Genomic DNA, 18864 nt, shown 5'->3' on the forward strand with positions numbered 1-18864 from the left:
GAACTTTTTGGATCTATGCCCAGTATGTGAACCTTCCATGTACACACGTTTACTAAGATTGCAACAAGTCTGAAACAGACTGGGTAGCAATTTAGTAAAATGTCCCCATGTGAGAAGCAAGTTAAAAGCACTAATACCGATATGCTGACCTAGAACCAGGATTTAAACTACTTTAGTTTTGTTTTCTCCTAGCATATTGAGCAGTTAGGCAAAAATTATATATAGATGACATTAAATATATTTACTGTTTTTGAAAATAACACATTTTATAGTTGGATAGGAGTTTTAATTTTGTTGAAACATAATAATTATACATGTAGATAGGATACAGTGTGATAATTAAATATAAATACAAAATACAATGTGGAATCCTCAAATTAGAGTAATTTGTAGTTCTTATCATATTTGTTAGGCATCTAACATCATTTTTTTCTCCTGTATGTCTCTGTAAAAATATAAAATAAGTTTCTGGAAACTATAGTTATCTTAGTATTCTGTGAAATACTCAAACTTACTTGTCCTTTCCAACTGAATTTTATCACCCATTAATCAACTTCCTTCTTTGTTCGCCCACCTGCTTCCTCTCCTAGACTCTGATAATCACTGCATTCTCACCCACAGGATGAAGCTTTTCAGCTTCTGTGTGTGAATGAAAGTATGCTGCATTTGTGCCCCTGTGCCCACTCAGTTTTCATAGTGGCCTCCACTTGTGTACATCTTGCCAAGATAACAAGATTCCCTTTGTTTGATTCATGGTTCTCTCCTTCCTCCACCAATATACAAATGTATTGATCCAATTATAACGAAGCAATAAGTAGGGATGCAATGAACATGGTATGTGGACGTTTCTTCAAAATGTATATTTCGTTCCTTTTGGCTACATACCTGAAAGTAGAAAAACTGGAAAAGTAGTAATTCTACTTTTGTTTTTTCTAAATTGCTGAAGATAATACCTGTGGCTACAAAGCTAGGCAATCACTGCCCTCTCCCACAGAGATGCACCTCCAACTCCTGTTTTATTTTAGTATTTTGCTTTTTGGTACAATCATCATATACTTTTTTCTTTTGACTGAACTAGTTCTCCTTTCTCACCACTAGCATTAACCTTTGCAATTTTTTTTTTGTGTATGTTTTTAGCAATAACCATTCTAACTGTGCATGAGGATGTCTGACTGTGTTTTTCATCTGGATTTACCTAATGATCATGAATGTAGTTTAGTTTTCAAAATAGTTTGAGGTTCATAACAGAACTGATTGAGGAGTACAGGTACTTCCTGTGTACCCTCTCACCATATTCATCCTCCTCCACTCTCAGCATCCCATATTGCAGTGATGGATTTGTTATGATCAATACACTTACCTTGTTATTATCATGTATACTCCTTAATTTTCATTAAGTTTCACTCTTAAACACGCTATGGGTTTTGATGGATCTATAATGACATATGTATCACCATAATATTTAATTTAACATAGACTAGTTTCAATGCCTGAAAATTCCTCTGTGATCCATTTTTTCAACCCCTATCCCTTTGGCCCACTGCCTGACAGCCATTGATATTTTTATTGTTCCCTCAGATTTTCCTTTTCTAGAATGTATCCAATTGAAAGCATATGATATGTAGAACTTTTTTTCATATTGGCTTGTTTCACTGTATGCGAGTCTCCTTAATGCCTCTTAATGGCTTTATAAGTTGTTTTTTTTAGTCCTAAATTATATTTCAATATCTGGATGTATCAGCCAAATAATGTACTCACCTACCAAAGAACATATCGGTTATGTCTAGGTCAGTGAAATTATGAAAAAAGCTGCCAGAATATGAGTGTACATGTTTTTGTATAGACAAAACTTTAATTTCCCTAGGGAAATAACAAAGAAGACAAATCTTAGCTGACATAGTAAGAGGATGTTAAGTTTTTTTAAAAAAAAAATCCTGCCAAATGGCTTTCAAAAGCAGCTCTGTTGTGTGTATTCAAAAATTGAGTTGCTGTTGCTTCATATCATGGCCAGCATTCAGGATTTCCCGTCATTTTTTGTTCAACCCTTTTGGACAGACATTCAGGAATACCTCATTTGTTGTTTTCATTTGCAATTCCCTAACAAATTATATATACAATTCCCTTATCCTTCTGTACTTATTGTATTACATTTTATGTGAATACTTCTTTTTAAACAATTCGTATGTTTGTTTTAGTTTGCAGGATGAATATTTGTGAATCAAAGTCCATTTTAAGTTGCAATGAGGTATGACTTTACGGCTTTCTAAGAAGAAAGTACTGTAACTACTATTACTGAATTACTATTGTAACTAGTATTGTAATTGATCCTTCCCATTCTTTCCATCGTTTCTATTTAGTTCAAGCAAATACATATGCATGCACAGTTAAGTAAAAAGAATGACTTTATGTTACCATCACTCTTCCTTCTGACTAATACAACTTTCCCCCTCAATAAATACTTCTTGCCAAGCATGTCTACTTATATACATGGTGTCAAGTTCTTCTTCACGTTAGAAGGATGCTTTTGTGGCACTGAATTGTAGATGAGTGGAAATTTTCTTTTAACACTAAATATTTTACTCCACCTCTTCTTGCTAGCAGATTTTGTGAAAAACCTTGTTATAACTCTTACCTTTGCCATTGAATAAGCATGAATCATCCCTGTCATTTAAAAAAACTATATCTGAATTTCTGAAGTCAGAAAATAATAAGCCCTATAATCAGATTATTGCTTTGACCTGTAATCAGATTGTTTTAATCCTGGAGGGAGGATATTTTCTTAATTGGTGATCTTTATGATTACTAGATCTTTATTTAATGCCTGACATTAATTTTGGAAAAATCCCCTGTCATTATTATTTATGTTTCTTCTTACATTGTATGTGTAGCCCTAGCATTATCTCTTTTGAATTCTTACACTAATTTTAGTTATTCTCGACAATTTTGTACAAAGACACAATGAAACATGATCATATCCACACTCATTTTTTCCTATCCAGTTTCCCTCAAGTCACCTCTAACATGACTCCCTCCCAATTTCATATCCTCATTTTATTATTGTTCTTGATAACCCAGTAAGTCTAATTAGTGTTGCCATATGTATGGGGTCATCTACTGGAACAAAGGAGTCTATTGATTCCCTACTCTATTGGCTTTATAATTTGAGATTTTTTCTATTGTCATATAGTCAAGCTCACAGACTCCTTCACCAACTTTGGTAGTGTATTAACTCAACAAAGATAATCTTCATTATAGATGCAGTATATTCTCCAATGATTCCATTTCTGACATAAAACAGTTTGGTATATATATATATATATATATATATATATATATATATATATATACACACATATGTATTTATATATATATGTATATATATGCAATTAGGTTAAAAAAAGAGACCTTGCTTCCGCTTACTACTTATGACAAATGATACATATGAGTGGCATAGAGCATGCTATATGAATGTGTCTATATAACATATAAAAACCAGAGCAAGGTAATTGATTTCACCTTAAATAATGTCCAAACCATGTATTGGAACATTGAAGACTTTGCTTACTAGCTATTTTCCTATATTACGTTAGTTTTTAAATAAATATCAATGATCTTTATTTTTATTGTTGTTGTTGCATAGAATTCCAGGAGAGGCCTGGTGACTGCAAATAGGTTAAAGATTTCCTTTTTTTTAAAAACTTTTACTTTTTTTTTTAATAGTCCAACCATTACCACCCTCCTGGTCCACCCTCCCACAGTTCCTCATCCCATTCCTACTCCCCCATGTCTCCAAGAGGATGTTCCAACCCCACCCATAGCCCACCCCCTGCCAGGCTCCACACTCTCTGGGGCTTAAAGCCTCTCTGACTGAGGCCAGATGGCAGTCGTCTGCTGTATATGGGTTGGGGTCCTCATATCAGCTAGTGTATGCTGCCTGGTTGGTGACTGAGTGCCTGAGAGATGTCAAGGGTCCAGGTTAGTTGAGACTGCTGGTCTACCTATGGGGTTAGCCTCATCCTCAGCTTCTTCCATTGTTACAGGAAATATTAAAAAAGAGATCACCCCACAATCTTTCCTGGCCTGCTGGACCATGTTCTTTTCCAGTGTCGCTGGTACTGGCTGACCACAACACTATGTCCCAGTGGGGTCCTGCTATTTTCTCCCAGCTAGATGTTTACATGCAATGCTATACACACCCAACAATCAGTCATCTAGTGCCTAGTTACCCAGTAGAAACATGACTCTTATAGCTTAATTAGCCAATCAGGTTTATATATTAATAAGATCAGAGTTTATAAGATGCTAATTCAATAATTTCAGAGCCAAATGATAAAAAAAAATGTTTTAACCCAATTATTCTAACCTTGTGAAAACCTTAACTACTTGTGTGTGTTTAAAACCATGCTGGGCCTGGACTGTCCTCCTGTTCGTCTGCTTCCATGTTGATTCTCCTCTTCTCTTCTGACCTCTGACCTCCTCACTCCTAAACTTCTAGCTCCGCCTCCCTATTCCTGTCCAATCACAGACCTGTCACTGCCCTAATGTGATTGGACAGAGAAAATGCTGCAACATGTCGCCCTTTCGGTTTAATTAAAAAACAAAAAAACAAAAAACAAACTTTCTCTCAAAATATAAATTGAACACAACTATTACATATTGTAAATTATATGGTACAAGATAGATTTAACACCCAGTCCAACATTTTTGCCAATAAAATTGAATACTATCTTCTATCCTAACTTAAAAGAGAAAAACTTTGCACCAGGCTATGTCTTGGCTTTAGATTGGATCCCATCTGAAAACCATCCTCTCAAAGTAAAAAGCTTGGACTGGTCTAGGGGACTATGTATTTTTTGAACCCGTCGGAAATCCAAGAATGACTTATAACAATTGAAAATATATAGGATGCCTAAGACAGCTTCCAAAATTTAGCCAATATAGAGACTGCTAAACACCTAGATAGTACTTTACTTCAAAACGTTAGAGCACCGGTCTTCAACCTTCTGCCCCATGAATATCTTGACAGACAAGAGAAACAGGAAAATTAGGACTCACCTACTCTCTCTAGGCAGATTAAGCTGTCCTAAGCCTGTAAGTGGGCCCTTACTTTGGACAATATTTGTCTGTAGATAAAGAGGCAATTCTTGCCTGGTGGCTGTTTCACCACAACTGGAGTAACTCAAGATGCTTGATTTCTTCTTTGAATCTAAGACAGGGAAAGCTGTCAGGCACAGACTAGTCTCAACCAATGAATAAATAACATTAAACTTCACATTCTGTGGATTTCTGATGTTTTTGAAAACCAACTGTCTATGTAAAGTAAACTGGACTGTTGTCTATTAACTACTCTCAGCTATTTTTAGTTAAAATCTTGAAAACACCCTAACAATAAATTCAGAGTCATGAATTTGCTATTTGGCCCTAAAATCACAGGCTTAAACATCTCAGATCTGTTTATAATAGCAGCAAAAGAAGGACTGGGTGTAAGCCCTGTACTTTCAAATATTTAGTATCAATAGAAGAAATTTATACCAATGATAACTTTGATTTTGTATCAAAATAAATTCTGTACCAAATAAGAACTTATGACTTTAAGTTAGTAACAATTATAAAGATTTCTATCAAATGAGATTATGGCTATATAATCAATTCTGGCTATTTCCTCCTTGTTCTAAATATGACCATTTTTACATTCCCTAGAAAGATAACCTATTAATAGCCATCTCCAGCCCCAAAGCCTAGGGAACTGGGTCTATGACTCTTCATAACTTCTTCAAGCTGAACATGGGTGTTGAGATATTATGAAGGGGAGGAAAGGATAGGAATAACAGGATTTATTAGTCTCTGATGTCTGTGTCTTGACTGGATCCAGCTGAAGTCCAGGACATCAGAAGTTCAAGCAGGCCAGTTTAGCACGTCTGAAGAGGAAATTCACCAAGGCTGTATACTCTGTCATACATAAATCTCAAAACAAATTTTCAGTATCATCAAGATATATTTTTTGTTTGATTCTCTGGAATCTAGTCCTCTGGAGGTCTCCCTTCGTCATATCTGATCCATATAACTCTGGAAGGTGTAAATACCTTAATCATTTCCCTAATTCAAACACATGGGTCCCCAGCTTCTGTCAATTGGTTGGATGTAAGTATCTGCCTCTGTCTCAGTCAACTGCTTGTTGGGCCTCTCAGAGGACAGGCATGCTAGGCTCCTGTCTGTAAGCACACCACAGCATCAGTAACAGTGTCAGGTCCTAGGCCTCCCATTGAGATGGATGCCAAGTTGAGATGGTCACTTAACTGCTTTTCCCTCAGTCTCTTCTTCATATTTGTCCCTGCAGTTCTTTTTGGAATAATTCTGGATCAGAGTTTTTGTCTGTGGGATAGAAACTCCATCCCTCCACATGATGCCCTGTCTTTCTACTGGAGAAATACTCTACAAGTTCCATCTTGGGCATTCCATCTAAGGCCCCGAGAATCTCTTACCTCCTAGGTCTCTAGTACTTTCTAGAGGGTCCCCCCCAGTCCCCCTGCAAGGTTTTATATTTCCATTCATTCTGCTGGCCCTCATGTCTTCTCTTTTCTTTGCCCTCCCTCAATTGTTGATCTTGTTCCCTTTTTCTCCTTCTTACTTCTCTCCCACCTAGTTCCCTCCCTCCCTCTGTCTCCCATGATTGATTTCTTCTTCCTCCCAAGAGGGGTTGAAGTACCATCACTTGGGCCCTTCAGCTTGTTAACCTTGAATTCTGTGGATTGTATCCTAGGTGTTCTGTAATTTTTGCTAATATCCACTTATTAGTGAGTACATACCATGCATGTCCTTTTGGGTTTGAGTTACTTGACTTAGGTTGATATTTTCTAGGCCTATTCATTTGCCTGCAAAACTAAGGATGTACTCTATCTTAATAGCTGAATAGTATTTCATTGTGTAGATGAATCACATTTTCTGTATCCATTCTTCTGTTGTGGGACATCTCATGTTGTTTCCAGCTTTTGGCTGCCACAGATAAGGCCACCATGAACATTGTGGAGCACGTGCCCCTGTGGTATGGTGGAGCATCTTTTGGGTATATGCACAAGATTGGTATAGCTGGGTCTTCAGGTAAATCTATTTCTAGTTTTCTGAATAACCTCCAGATTGATTTCCAGAGTGGTTGTACCAGCTTGCAATCCCACCAGCAATGGAGGAGTGTTCCTCTTTCTCCACATCCACTCCAACATGAGCTGTCACCTGAGTTTTTGATCTTAGCCATTCTGACTGGTGTGAGGTGGAATCTCAGGGTTGTTTTGATTTGCATTTCCATGATCACTAAGGGCTTTGAACATTTCTTTAAGTTCTTCTCAGACATATGAAATTCCTCTGTTATGAATTCTCTGTTTCGCTCTATACCCCATTTTTTGATTGGGTTGATTGGATTTTTGGAGGTTAACTTCTTGAATTCTTTGTATATTTTTGATATTAGCCCTCTATCAAATGTGGGGTTAGTGAAGATTTTTTTTCACAATAAGTAGGTTGCAGATTTGTTCTACTGACTATGTGCTTTGCCTTATAAATTCTTGATCTTAGAGCCTGAACCACTGGAGTTCTGTTTAGGAAATTTCCCCCAGTACCAATGAATTCAAGGATCTTTCCCACTTTCCCTTCAATTAGATTCAATGTATCTGGTTTTATGTTGAGGTCCTTGATCCACTTGGGCTTGAGCTTTGTGCAAGATGACAAATATGGGTCTATTTTCATTCTTCTACATACAGACAGCCAGTTAGAGGAGCACTATTTACTGAAGATGCTTTCATTTTCTAATGTATATTTTCAGCTTCTTTGTCAAAATCAAGTGTCCATAAATGTGTGGTTTTATTTCTAGGCTCTCGATTCTATTCCATTGATCAACCTGTCTGTCTCTGTACCAATACCACCCTGTTTTTATCACTATTACTCTGTAGTAGAGCTTGAAGTCAGGGATGGTGATTCCTCCAAAAGTTCTTCTATTGTTAAGAATTGTTTTCTCTATCCTGTGTTTTTTGTTTTTCCATATGAAATTGAAAATTGCTCTTTCCATACCTTTGAAGAATTGTGTTGGAATTTTGATGGTGATTATATTGAATCAGAAGATTGCTTTTGGTAGGATGACCATTTTTACGATGTCAATCCTACTAATCCATGAGCATGGGAGATCTCTCCATTTTCTGAGGTCTTCTTTTGATTTCTTTGTTGAGAGACTTTAATGAAGTTATTTCCATATCGATCTTTCACTTGTTTGGTTAGAGTTACCCCCAAGATATTTTATATTATTTATGACTATTTTGAAGGGTGTTGGTTCCCTATTTTCTTTCTCAGCTCATTTATCTTTTGTATAAAGGAAGGCTGCTGATTTGTTTGAGTTAAATTTATATCCAGGCACTTTGCTGAAGTTATCAGTTGTAGAAGTTCTCTGGTAGAATTTTGCAGGTCACTTAAGTATACTATGATATCATCTGCAAATAATGATACCTTGACTTCTTCTTTGCCAGTTTGTATTCCTTGATTTTCCTTTGTTGTCTTATTGCTCTAGCTAGAACTTCTAGTACTATATTGAATAAATATGGGGAGAGTAGGAAGCCCTTGTCTTGTCCCTACTTTTAGTAGGATTGATTCAGGTATTTCTCCATTGAATTTGATATTTGCTGTTGATTTGCTGTATATTGCTTTTATTATGTTTAGGTAAGGGCCTTGAATTCCTGATCTCTTCAACACTTTTAACATAAAGTAGTGGTATAGTTTGTCAAATGCTTTTTGAGCATCTAATGAGATTATCATGTGATTTTTTTCTTTGAGTTTGTTTACATAGTGGATTATGTTAATGGATTTCCATATATTGAACCAACCTTTCATCCCTGGGATGAAGCCTACTTGATCATGGTAAATGATGGTTTTGATGTGTTCTGGATTTGGTTTGCTAGATTTTTTTGAGTATTTTTGCATTGATATTCATTAGCAAATATGGTTTGAAGTTCTCTTTCTTTGGTTGGTCTTTGTGTGGTTTAGGTAGCAGAGTAATTGTGGCTTCACAGAATGAAGTAGGTAGTGTTCCTTCTGTTTCTATTTTATGGAATAGTTTGAGGAGTATTGGTATTAGCTCTTCTTTCAAAGTCTGGTAGAATTTCACACTAATGTCATCAGGCTTGGGCATTCCAGGAAGTCTATAATTTCTTTATTTCTTCCCTGACCAAGTAATCATTGAGTAGAGAGTTGTTCAGTTTTCATGGGTATGTGGGATTTCTGTTGTTTTTATTGTTATTGAAGTTTAGCCTTAGTCTGTGGTGATCTGATAGGGTGCATGGGATTATTTCAATCTTCTTGTGTCTGGTGAGGCCTGTTTTGTGACTAATTATGTGGTCCATTTTGGAGAAGGTGCTGAGGTGCTCAGAAGAAGGCAAATTCTTTTGTTTTAGGATAAAATGTTCTATAGATATCTGTTAAATCCATTTGGTTCAAAACCTCTATTAGTTTCACTGTGTCTCTGTTAAGTTTCTGTTTCAATGACCTGTCTATTGGTGAAAGTGGGCTGTTGAGGCCTCCCACTATTATTGTGTGGGGTTCAATGTGTGTTTTGAACTTTAGTAAAGTTTTTTTATGAATGTGGGTGCCCTTATATTTGGGGCAACCCTGCTTTTCAGGTGTGTTGGTGTATCCAGGGCTTACTGTGGTGGGAGAACTGGGTTCTGATGGTTCCAGAATGAATATATTGGCTTCTGTTGCTTATGGTCTTGCACTTGCCTCTTGCCACCTGGTTATCTCTGGCATTAACTAGCCTGGGTGTCCCTTTCTGGATCCTGCCTCCTGCATGCATGGGTTACTGCAAGTCTCGTGGGAGACCTGTTACCCTGGCAGCAGTGGATCTCCTGGGAGGCCTTCAGAATGTGGGGTCTTCAGGGGAGAAAACAAGCTGATGATCTGCTCTGACAGAGAGCACAGGCCACACTACATCTGCTCTCCTTCCTCCCACCTGATTAGTCTTCTCAGCTTCTCATATCCACTGTTATATTCTCAAGGTGGTAAGAGCAGCTTGTTTAGCTTACCCATTGACATGTAATCTTTGAACATGAGTTACACAGTTGCAAATCTGTTAACATGTCTATTTTGTCATACCTTAGACTTTCTACGTGATTCATAGGTTTTTCTCGTCACATGTCACATTTCCTATAATGTCCTTGGTATATTAGTCACAGTTTGGTTTGGTTTAGTTTTCAATTTTTAAACATTTTTTTCATTAATGATTTTAAAATATTTTTTCAGGTAATTGATATAATCATAAAATATTATTCTAGGTTTGATTTTGTTGCTAAAATGAAAATACTGTGACCAAAAGTAACCTAGGGAACAAATGATTTAATTTATCTCACAATTCCAAGTCCATCATAACAGGGAGCTCATAGCAAGAACCTGAAGCAGCTAAACATGTCATGTCCATAGGCAATAGCAGAATTTTGTTTTTTATTTAGTTTTATTATTTTACTTATTCACTTTACATCCCACTCTCTGCCCCCTTCCTCCTCATCACCCCCACACAAAATCCTCCCCAAACCCTTCCCCTTCTTCTCTGGGTGGATGGAGGTCCCCCTGGGTATCTCCCCACCCTGGAATATCAAGTCTCTGTGAGACTAGGCACATCCTCTCCCACTGAAGCCAGAAAAGGCAGCCCAGGTAGAATTTAAGCCACATATAGGCCATAGCTTTAGGAATAACCCCCTGTTTCAGTTAAGAACAGAATTTTTATTCAATTTAAGTTCATGCATTTCTGGGTGGGTCTGGTGCATTTGGAGTTCTTTCCATTGTCTTTCTGGTCTTTTTGTTGTTGTTCTGAGTTGAACATTCATTCTAAAAAGGAAACAAAAGAAACTGAGATAAGTAATACTTTTGTAATGTACTGATAATGTATGAGGCAGATGAAATATTCCATAATTTAGTAATTAGTCCCCAATCTTTTGGTTAGCGTGTACCTATGGCAAGTAAATGTGACAAGTGCTTCCTAAATTTTTGTTTACCCTTTATGCGAGAGAGAATAGCTGGTAAGGACTGAGCTTGCTTATCTTCCTTCCTTTACATCAAACTTCAGGGAGGACTACAATTTGATATTTACCTTTACTTACATAGAAATCTGGAGAAGACTGGGTTTTTGTATGTCCAGTAGCCAAGGGGGGTTAAGTGCTGATAAAAATCCAATGAATTAGGTTTTGATTAAATATTTTCTCCTCAGGGCATGCCTTGTTAAAAAAGAACAGAACGCTCTGCTGCTTTCATAATGGTTACTTTCCCCCTTCACATGCTGATAACACCAGGGGTGTTTTTTTTTTTCTTTTTCTCCATCTGATCTTCACTGTGAGAACCTGGAGGCGTTGGTGGAGCTCAACCTACAAAAGGGTGGGAGTGTCCTCATTCTGAGTGTCCTAAAAGTTCATTCACACATGACCATTCTGACCCTCAGAGAACTTACGAACAGAAGCTCTGGTCTTTCTACCTCCACGTTGATTCTTGTTGAAGTATCTATCAGCTTGTGAGTTTCTACTCTGGTAAGTTGGGAGTTCTCTCTCTCTCTCTCTCTCTCTCTCTCTCTCTCTCTCTCTCTCTCTCTCTCTCTCTCTCTCTCTCTCTCTCTCTCTCTGTTTCTGTCTTCTCTCTCTGTGTCTGTTTCTGTCCATCTGTCTGTCTATCTACCTGCCTTTTTAACTTGGAGTCTCAGATGTTTGCTCACACTGGACCACCTCTGTTATGTCAAGAGCAGCTCTGATTTTTTTCATTTTAGTTGGGTATGTACTTGCTTTTGAGACAGAGCAGCTACATTTAAGCTTGTTGTATGAGTATAATCCAGAAGTAAACCTAGTAGAATTTTAGAAACTTATTTATTGCCTGGGCACTCTATCATTACAATGAGTCACCTTGTTTTTTTTGATGGAGGCAGATATGAGGCAGTCTCCCTATTACCTCAGAATGACTCTTAATATTGCTAGGTTTTGTGAATGCCAGGATTGTTGTCAATAACACCGTGTCCAGATCCTTGGTTCCTTTCAGCATCAGCTAAACTATTATTAAGCTATCATATCATCATCACCACTACCTAGCCTCCCTCTACACTCACAATCCTTTGCACATTTTTGTAATCTTCAGAAATTACTCAGATTGAATGTCAGTCATGCATCCAGACATTTTCAAAGGGAGAAAAATTCAGCATTGATAAAGTGTCTGTGACTGCAGCAACTTTAGAATAATTTCTATTCTTCTCAAGAGTTTAATAAGATAGCATTCTGGTCTTCATTGTAGGAAAATGTAATTTCAACATGGAATAAAGGAAGAAAAGACTAACAGTTCCATGACCTCATGACACATCACCAGTAACTGTCTGCCTTAGCATTTGAGCTCACTTAGGGTATAAAATGGAGAGAGAAGAGAAGGGGGAAATTTCAAGGGTGACAGAGAGAAAGCAGAAGGAAAATGTATTCTACAGAAGAAGCTAAGAAAATATATCACAAATAAGTCAGGTGATCATATCTTATGAATCATTGAAGAAGCATAAACAAAGATTAAAACAGATTTCTCTAATTTAGGCATTCCCTAAGGATAATTCATTAGGTTATTTAAACACAGGTTGTCTGTTTCTTTTGTCCATTTTAAAAAGGTCTTTATCAGGTGTTTGTGTTCAAATATTTAATTATTTTGCATATTACTGTATTATAAACATTGTTCTAGAGGTTTCTCCTCCTATTTAATGAACTTTATTCAATTTCCTCTTTATGAAAACTGGACATGTTTAATAATGAAATACAAAAGTAGAATAGAGTGAACTGGAAGAGCCATAGATATTTGGGGGTAAAAAAAGAATCTCTCAGCCTATACCTCACTATCAAAAAATCTCAATTCCTGAAAGTGTAGCAGCCTCATCTTCTCAGCCAATGGGAGTTCATGACTGTTACTTTAGAGAAATCAGTAGGTCTGCTAAAATTGCCAGTCTCCTTGGGAACATAAAACAATATTTCTGAAAGCAAATATAATGTGTTGTTGTTCTATTTTATATGTGTATTTGTATAAATAAGTAAGGTATTTGGAATAGCCATAAAATTTCTTGGCAACCCCTGATAAATAACTTTTTCTCCAGTTTTGAGAAGTGAGAGTATTCTGTTTACATTGTGGACATTCCTGTGCAAATTTCTGCTACTTTCACAACCTAAACCTGACATGTAACCCCAGACCTGTTGTTTTGTAAAGCTTTTAGCCCTCTCCTTTGGTCAGCTCAACGCATTAACCATTTCCTCATGGGTCAGACAAAGGCAGCACTAAACAAAGATGCTTGCTGCCAGACACAAGGGAGCTTATGTGTGAAACACAGGGTTCGCAATTAGGTCATTTGACCTCCATAGTGGATTTCTTTGACTTTGTCATCTATACAACATGGATAATCAATGTCTTTCACATGTCAATTGTAGTATATAGAGATGGTCACCAATTTTCATCTTTAAAATTTACTAAATCCAATCCTACATATAAACTGCCTTAGTTACTTTATTATTGTTGTGAAGAGACACCATGAATAAGGAAATTCTTACAAAAAATAACATTTAGTTGGGACTCACAGTTTTAGGTGGTTAGTCCATTATCATCACCATTATCATCATCATGGTGGGAAGTAGGCAAGCATGATGCTGGAGCAGTAACTGAAAACTTTATATCCTAATCTGAAAGCCCATCCCTAGTGCCATACCTCCTCCAACAAGGCCATACCTCCTGCAATAAGGACATACCTCTAATCATTCCCAAACAGTTCCAGTAACTGAAAACCAAAGATTTGAAAATATGAGCTTATGTGGGGTGCCTTAATTAGTGTTTTATTACTGTGAAGAGGCACCATGACTATGGCAACTTTTATAAAGGAAAACATTTAATTGTCACAATAGGAAATATGGCAGCATGCAGGCAGACATAGTGCTAGAAATGGCCTGCAAGTTCTACATCTTAATCCACAGACAGGAGAAGGAGACTGTATGCCACAGAGAACATAGCTTGAGCATAGGAGGTTTCAAAGCCTGCCCCTACAGTGACCCAACAAGGCCACACCCACGCCAACAAGGCCATACCTCCAAATAGTGCCATTCCCAATGGGCCAAGAATTCAAACATATGAATATGTAGGGGCCATACCTTTTCAAATCACCACAAGGGGCATTCCTATATAAAGCACCACATACACCTTACATCTTGTTGTTCAGTAGCTTCTGCCTACTTTTCTATCTCTCCTATAACTGTTTTGGAGAAAAGTCTAAACATCAATGAACTAGTACACAATGGACAGAGGAATGCAGATAGATTGTCTTAATCTGTTTTGTGTTTCAATAATTAAATACATGATCTGGGTAACCTTATCAAATAAAGAATTTACTTGAATTATGATTCTGGTGCCTGAAGAAATTTGAACCTGATACCATTGTTTTGATGAGTACTTCTTTGGCTATGTCCCAACATGGCATTAAATGGAGGGGGGGGTGTGTCTTGTACCTAACAGAAAACAGGAAACATTTAATAACTTAAACTTGTAAAGCCAAATTTAATCCTGCTGAGATTCAAGATGATTTGGGGGAGCAGAATCAATGTTCCTTTATGCTTATACAGTAGAAACCCCATCACCCAGATTTCTTCTATGAGATTGTGTTCTTCATGATTCTACCATCTCACTCCCACAACTCTAGGAACTGAGCTTCTACCACATGAAATTTTAATGATCAATTATTGAAACCATAAAAGAGAACAAGTAGGGAAATAAAGGAATTTTCACAAATTAACAAATTATTTTGCTCAATTCTACTGTATTTATTAATCGCTGGTCAAGCAGTCCAATATAATTGTTAGTTTGTGAAACTTCTAAATTAGAGTAACATGGGGTTGACTTGAACTTTGTCATTTCTTCATTATAAGGTCTTAGGAAATTCAATTAGCCTTTCAAAATTATTTTTATCCTTATAAAATGATGATATATGTGACTTTATTAGGTTGTTTTTATAACTAAATGAAATTATTGATGTAGATGGAATAGGTTAGTCGGGTTCAAAGTAAATACTCACCAAAATAAATAAATAAATAAATAAATAAATAAATAAATAAATAGTCATGGTAGTATTAGGCAATGTTGTTATGTGTTGTCACGTTTGGCATGCATACCTGCCAAGGACTATGTCTTCACTAGCCTCATTGTTTAAGTGATCTGAAAGCCCTTACCTATAACTTTATAGGCAAGGCCATGGTACCTCAGCAATTCAGTACCTAATTGGTCATTATTTTGATTATTTCTGCCTTTTTAGTGTTTCACTCATCTTTATGACTGTAAGTTCATTGGACACTGTGATTTTAGAGCTGAAAGATTTCTAAAGTATCAACAAATAGATCTGATTCAAATTATTATTAAGTAGATGTAATGTTAACTATCTAGTTCATCACTTTTTGCCCTAAGTTGAAGGTCTACTTTGCTATATCACATCACAGAATATGAAATCATGGTGGCCATGCATCCAATGGGATATAGTACTTGTAAAGATAGAAAACCTGAGAGTGAAAGGAGGCATGCCATACTTTTTTTATAGCAACGTACTCTTGTGGGAAAATAATGTGGTTCCCAAAAAAGCCTTCATTTCATTATACTCTAACTTCATTTCTTAAAGGTTCTGGCACTTTGACACCACTATATTGAGAATCAAACATCCAACATATTAACCTCAATGAGATAAACTATAGCACCAAACAATCAAACCATTTAAGGAATAATGGAATCTGCTGCTAGAGAACTTTAACATAATTAATTCTGGATGAATCTAACTATATTGAACTCAGAACCATGAAAGTAGGCCCATCCTTTAGGTCCTTGACTCAGAGTTCTTGCTTCTCAGGTAAAATAAATTGAGCATAGGGCTTTTTGAACACTATATATCCTATACCACTGAGCCATACATGTAAGTTCCTAACGGTTCATTATTTATGTATTAGTTGATGGAGACTAAACCCTTGGCATCATGCACATAATCTACCACTCAGTTACATTCTACCCCAGAGAATGGTTTTTAGGCTGACATATATAAAATGTCAGCCTAAGAATTTGCTGTGAGAATATTTTATGAAAAATATATATTTATATTTATATTTATATTTATATTTATTTTGATGGTGCTGGGTGATTTTCAGTATTCTTTTTTTCCTCTTCAGTGATGAACATACCTGAATAGCTCATTAAAAATCACTTCTATCATTGTTGATTATAGACTCTATAGGGCTTATAATAAATAGTGCAGGACAAAACTTCTTTAGAGCCAGTAAGACTCCACTTCCATGATGTTTATAATCTTTGAGGAATAATCTATAATAAGTGAACTTTTTGTTTTGAGATAATACAGAGGCTGGATAATTTTCCTTTTTGTCACTTTCAAATGATAGCTCTTGCTGAAAGTATATTTGTAGATGAAAATAACTGATTAAACAGTGTATAATGGTACCAATTACTTTAAAACAACTTTAAGTTAAAATGAATCACTGGGAAAAGAAAATGAAGGAGAGAGGAACACAATTGTTCTACATATCCAATGACGAATTTGAAGGCACCCAGTACACTCCATCACCTCTCCTCTAAATTTCCTCTAATTTACTCTAAATGTGCTGTTGGAGTACAGCTGTAAGCATCCCTAAGGGCACTGACTCCATTTTGATTTTTGAGAAATGCAGGTTTATCTCTAGAACCAAATGAACATACATACATTTGCCTAGTTTTTTTTCTTGAATTGCTGTTTTTCAATGAACATAAGAGATCATGTGGCTTGGAATATGTCACTCTGAAATAATTTTCAAACTTCCTGAAGACTGAATCTCTGAGGTCTAGTGGCATGCTACAACCAATTTCCTTTACAGTGTGACACATCCTCACAGAAGTTACAATGACTTGACAGTCTGACAGACACTTAAAGTGTGAAGTTGAATTAAAGATATATCACTCCTGATGGGTCTATTAAAAAAAAGCTGTCAGTTGAAGTAAGCACTATTCTAAGAACATACAGTACCATGTCATGGCTAGAGAGTGTTAGATAGAAAAAAAGCATTGGCAGATGGACAATTTTTGATAGGTCTTTGTGAATGTGAAAACCAAGCTGAGAAGGAGTTTGGAAGTCCTCATCTGTTGTCCTTCTATGAAATACATATTTAGATGCTCTTTGATTTTCCTCCAGTCTCCCATGATTACCTAGTTAGACTAGCTCATAGTTCCATGTCTGAGGGGAGTGGAGACAGGCAAGGAATTCTAGACAAAAATATCTTTCTGTTGCTCTGCCTACAAGTACATCACCAGAACTTCTTGCTTGGGTATGTCATATAACACTAAGAAAGGGATTATCTCAATTTACTCTATGAAGAATGAATTTTTTTCAATCATTTGTGGTCCAAGAACAGTAGCTATTGGATATCAATCAAAAGGCAAAGCTCAGGGTATATTCTGGTTGGCCAGAAGCTACATTTAGATATTAATTTTTGCTTCATACTTATGTAGAAATATTTGGAGACATTCATGGAACTCTCATTTAATGCATGGCTGTGCTTTAAAATATTACCATCTGTAGTGACTGAAAACTCAGTCCTTAGCAAAGATGTGCACAATAGTATTACATAGTTCTCAGTTACAGATGGTCCATCTAGTAGGAATTCCAAGCCTATTTCTTTGTTTTATGCATACTATTAATGTTTATTTTTCACAGAAGTAGAGTCAGTTGTGGTGGTATTAAATAGATACATATATTTGCCAAAAACCATCAACTAAGGCCAGGTATGGTCATGAAGATCTTTAACCCAAGCACTCTGGAGCCAAAAGCAGGTGGATCTCTGTAGGTTCAGAGGCCAACCTGGTCAACATAGTGAATTCTGTGCCAGTTAAGGCTATATAGTGAAACCTTGTCTCCAAAACAAAAGCATTAGCTATGCATTTCATGTAACTACGTTTTAGTTTGGTAAATTATATACCCAATAAAACAAATTTTAGGCCAGCATTGTATATAACAAATTAGATGTTATTGGAAATATGATTTATTAAAAATACGAAAAAAGGTGGGTACTTGCAGCCTAGAGAAAGGACTGAAGGAGCTGAAGAGGATTGCAACCCCATAGGAAGAACAACAATATCAACCAACCAGATCCCCCAGAGATCCCAGGGACTAAACCACCGACCAATGAGTACACATGGAGCAATTCATGGCTCCAGCCACATATGTAGCATCATCAATGGGACATCAATGGGAGGAGAGGCCCTTGGTCCAATGAAGGCTCTATGCCCCAGTGTAGGGGAATGCCAGGATGGGGAAGCAGGAGTGGGTGGATGTGTGGGGGAACGCCCTCATAGAAGTAGGGTGAAGGGGAATGGGATAAGGGGTTTTTAGAGGAGAAACGAGGAAGCTCCACTCCCAGGCACTCTGTCACAACCAGGATCAGAGGTGAGCAGGAACCATCATCTATCCCAACACTGGGAGTAACTGGGACTAGTGGGACCAGGCACACAAGAACTCCACCAGCCGGTAACTGGGACTAGTGGGACCAGGCACACAAGAACTCCACCAGCCAAGAGACTCAGGTTCCTTCCGGTCTGTCTGGGTTAGTATTATGAGCAGACTTTGGGGGGGCAAGCTCTGCAGCCAGTCCCACAAGACACAGAGAAAACCACACTCCTAGGTGATCTAACAAGCCCAGGATTACAGGATCCCAGAATCACAGGATCACAGAGACAGCTTGAGTCCTAGGAGTTCTGACACATCGAGGATCACAGGGAGGACAGGATCCAGTCAGATTTAGCAAGGGCAGGTAGCGCTAGAGATAACCAGAAGGCGGG

At 37.1% G+C, this 18864-nt stretch overlaps 1 protein-coding gene and 1 long non-coding RNA gene across 3 annotated transcripts in view; one reads left to right on the forward strand and one right to left on the reverse strand.

Annotated features, from left to right (window-relative positions):
- Rtl4 (retrotransposon Gag like 4) overlaps window positions 1-18864 on the forward strand; it is a 368261-nt gene that overhangs the window by 335719 nt on the left and 13678 nt on the right. Inside the window, exon 1 of one of the 2 annotated variants that reach the window (XM_031368952.1) lies at window positions 11252-11543. The exons of the other annotated variant lie outside the window; for it this stretch is intronic. The gene's annotated coding sequence lies outside the window, so the exon portion shown is untranslated. Of the gene's footprint in view, window positions 1-11251; window positions 11544-18864 lie in introns of those variants that run through there. 2 annotated transcript variants of the gene reach the window in all.
- LOC116089386 overlaps window positions 10715-18864 on the reverse strand; it is a 40496-nt gene continuing 32346 nt past the window's right edge. Inside the window, exon 2 of the long non-coding RNA XR_004118310.1 lies at window positions 10715-10851. This is a non-coding gene — a long non-coding RNA (uncharacterized LOC116089386). The remainder of the gene's footprint in view (window positions 10852-18864) is intronic.

Source organism: Mastomys coucha, chromosome X, assembly GCF_008632895.1.
Source record: "Mastomys coucha isolate ucsf_1 chromosome X, UCSF_Mcou_1, whole genome shotgun sequence".
Taxonomy (NCBI): Eukaryota; Metazoa; Chordata; class Mammalia; order Rodentia; family Muridae; genus Mastomys; species Mastomys coucha.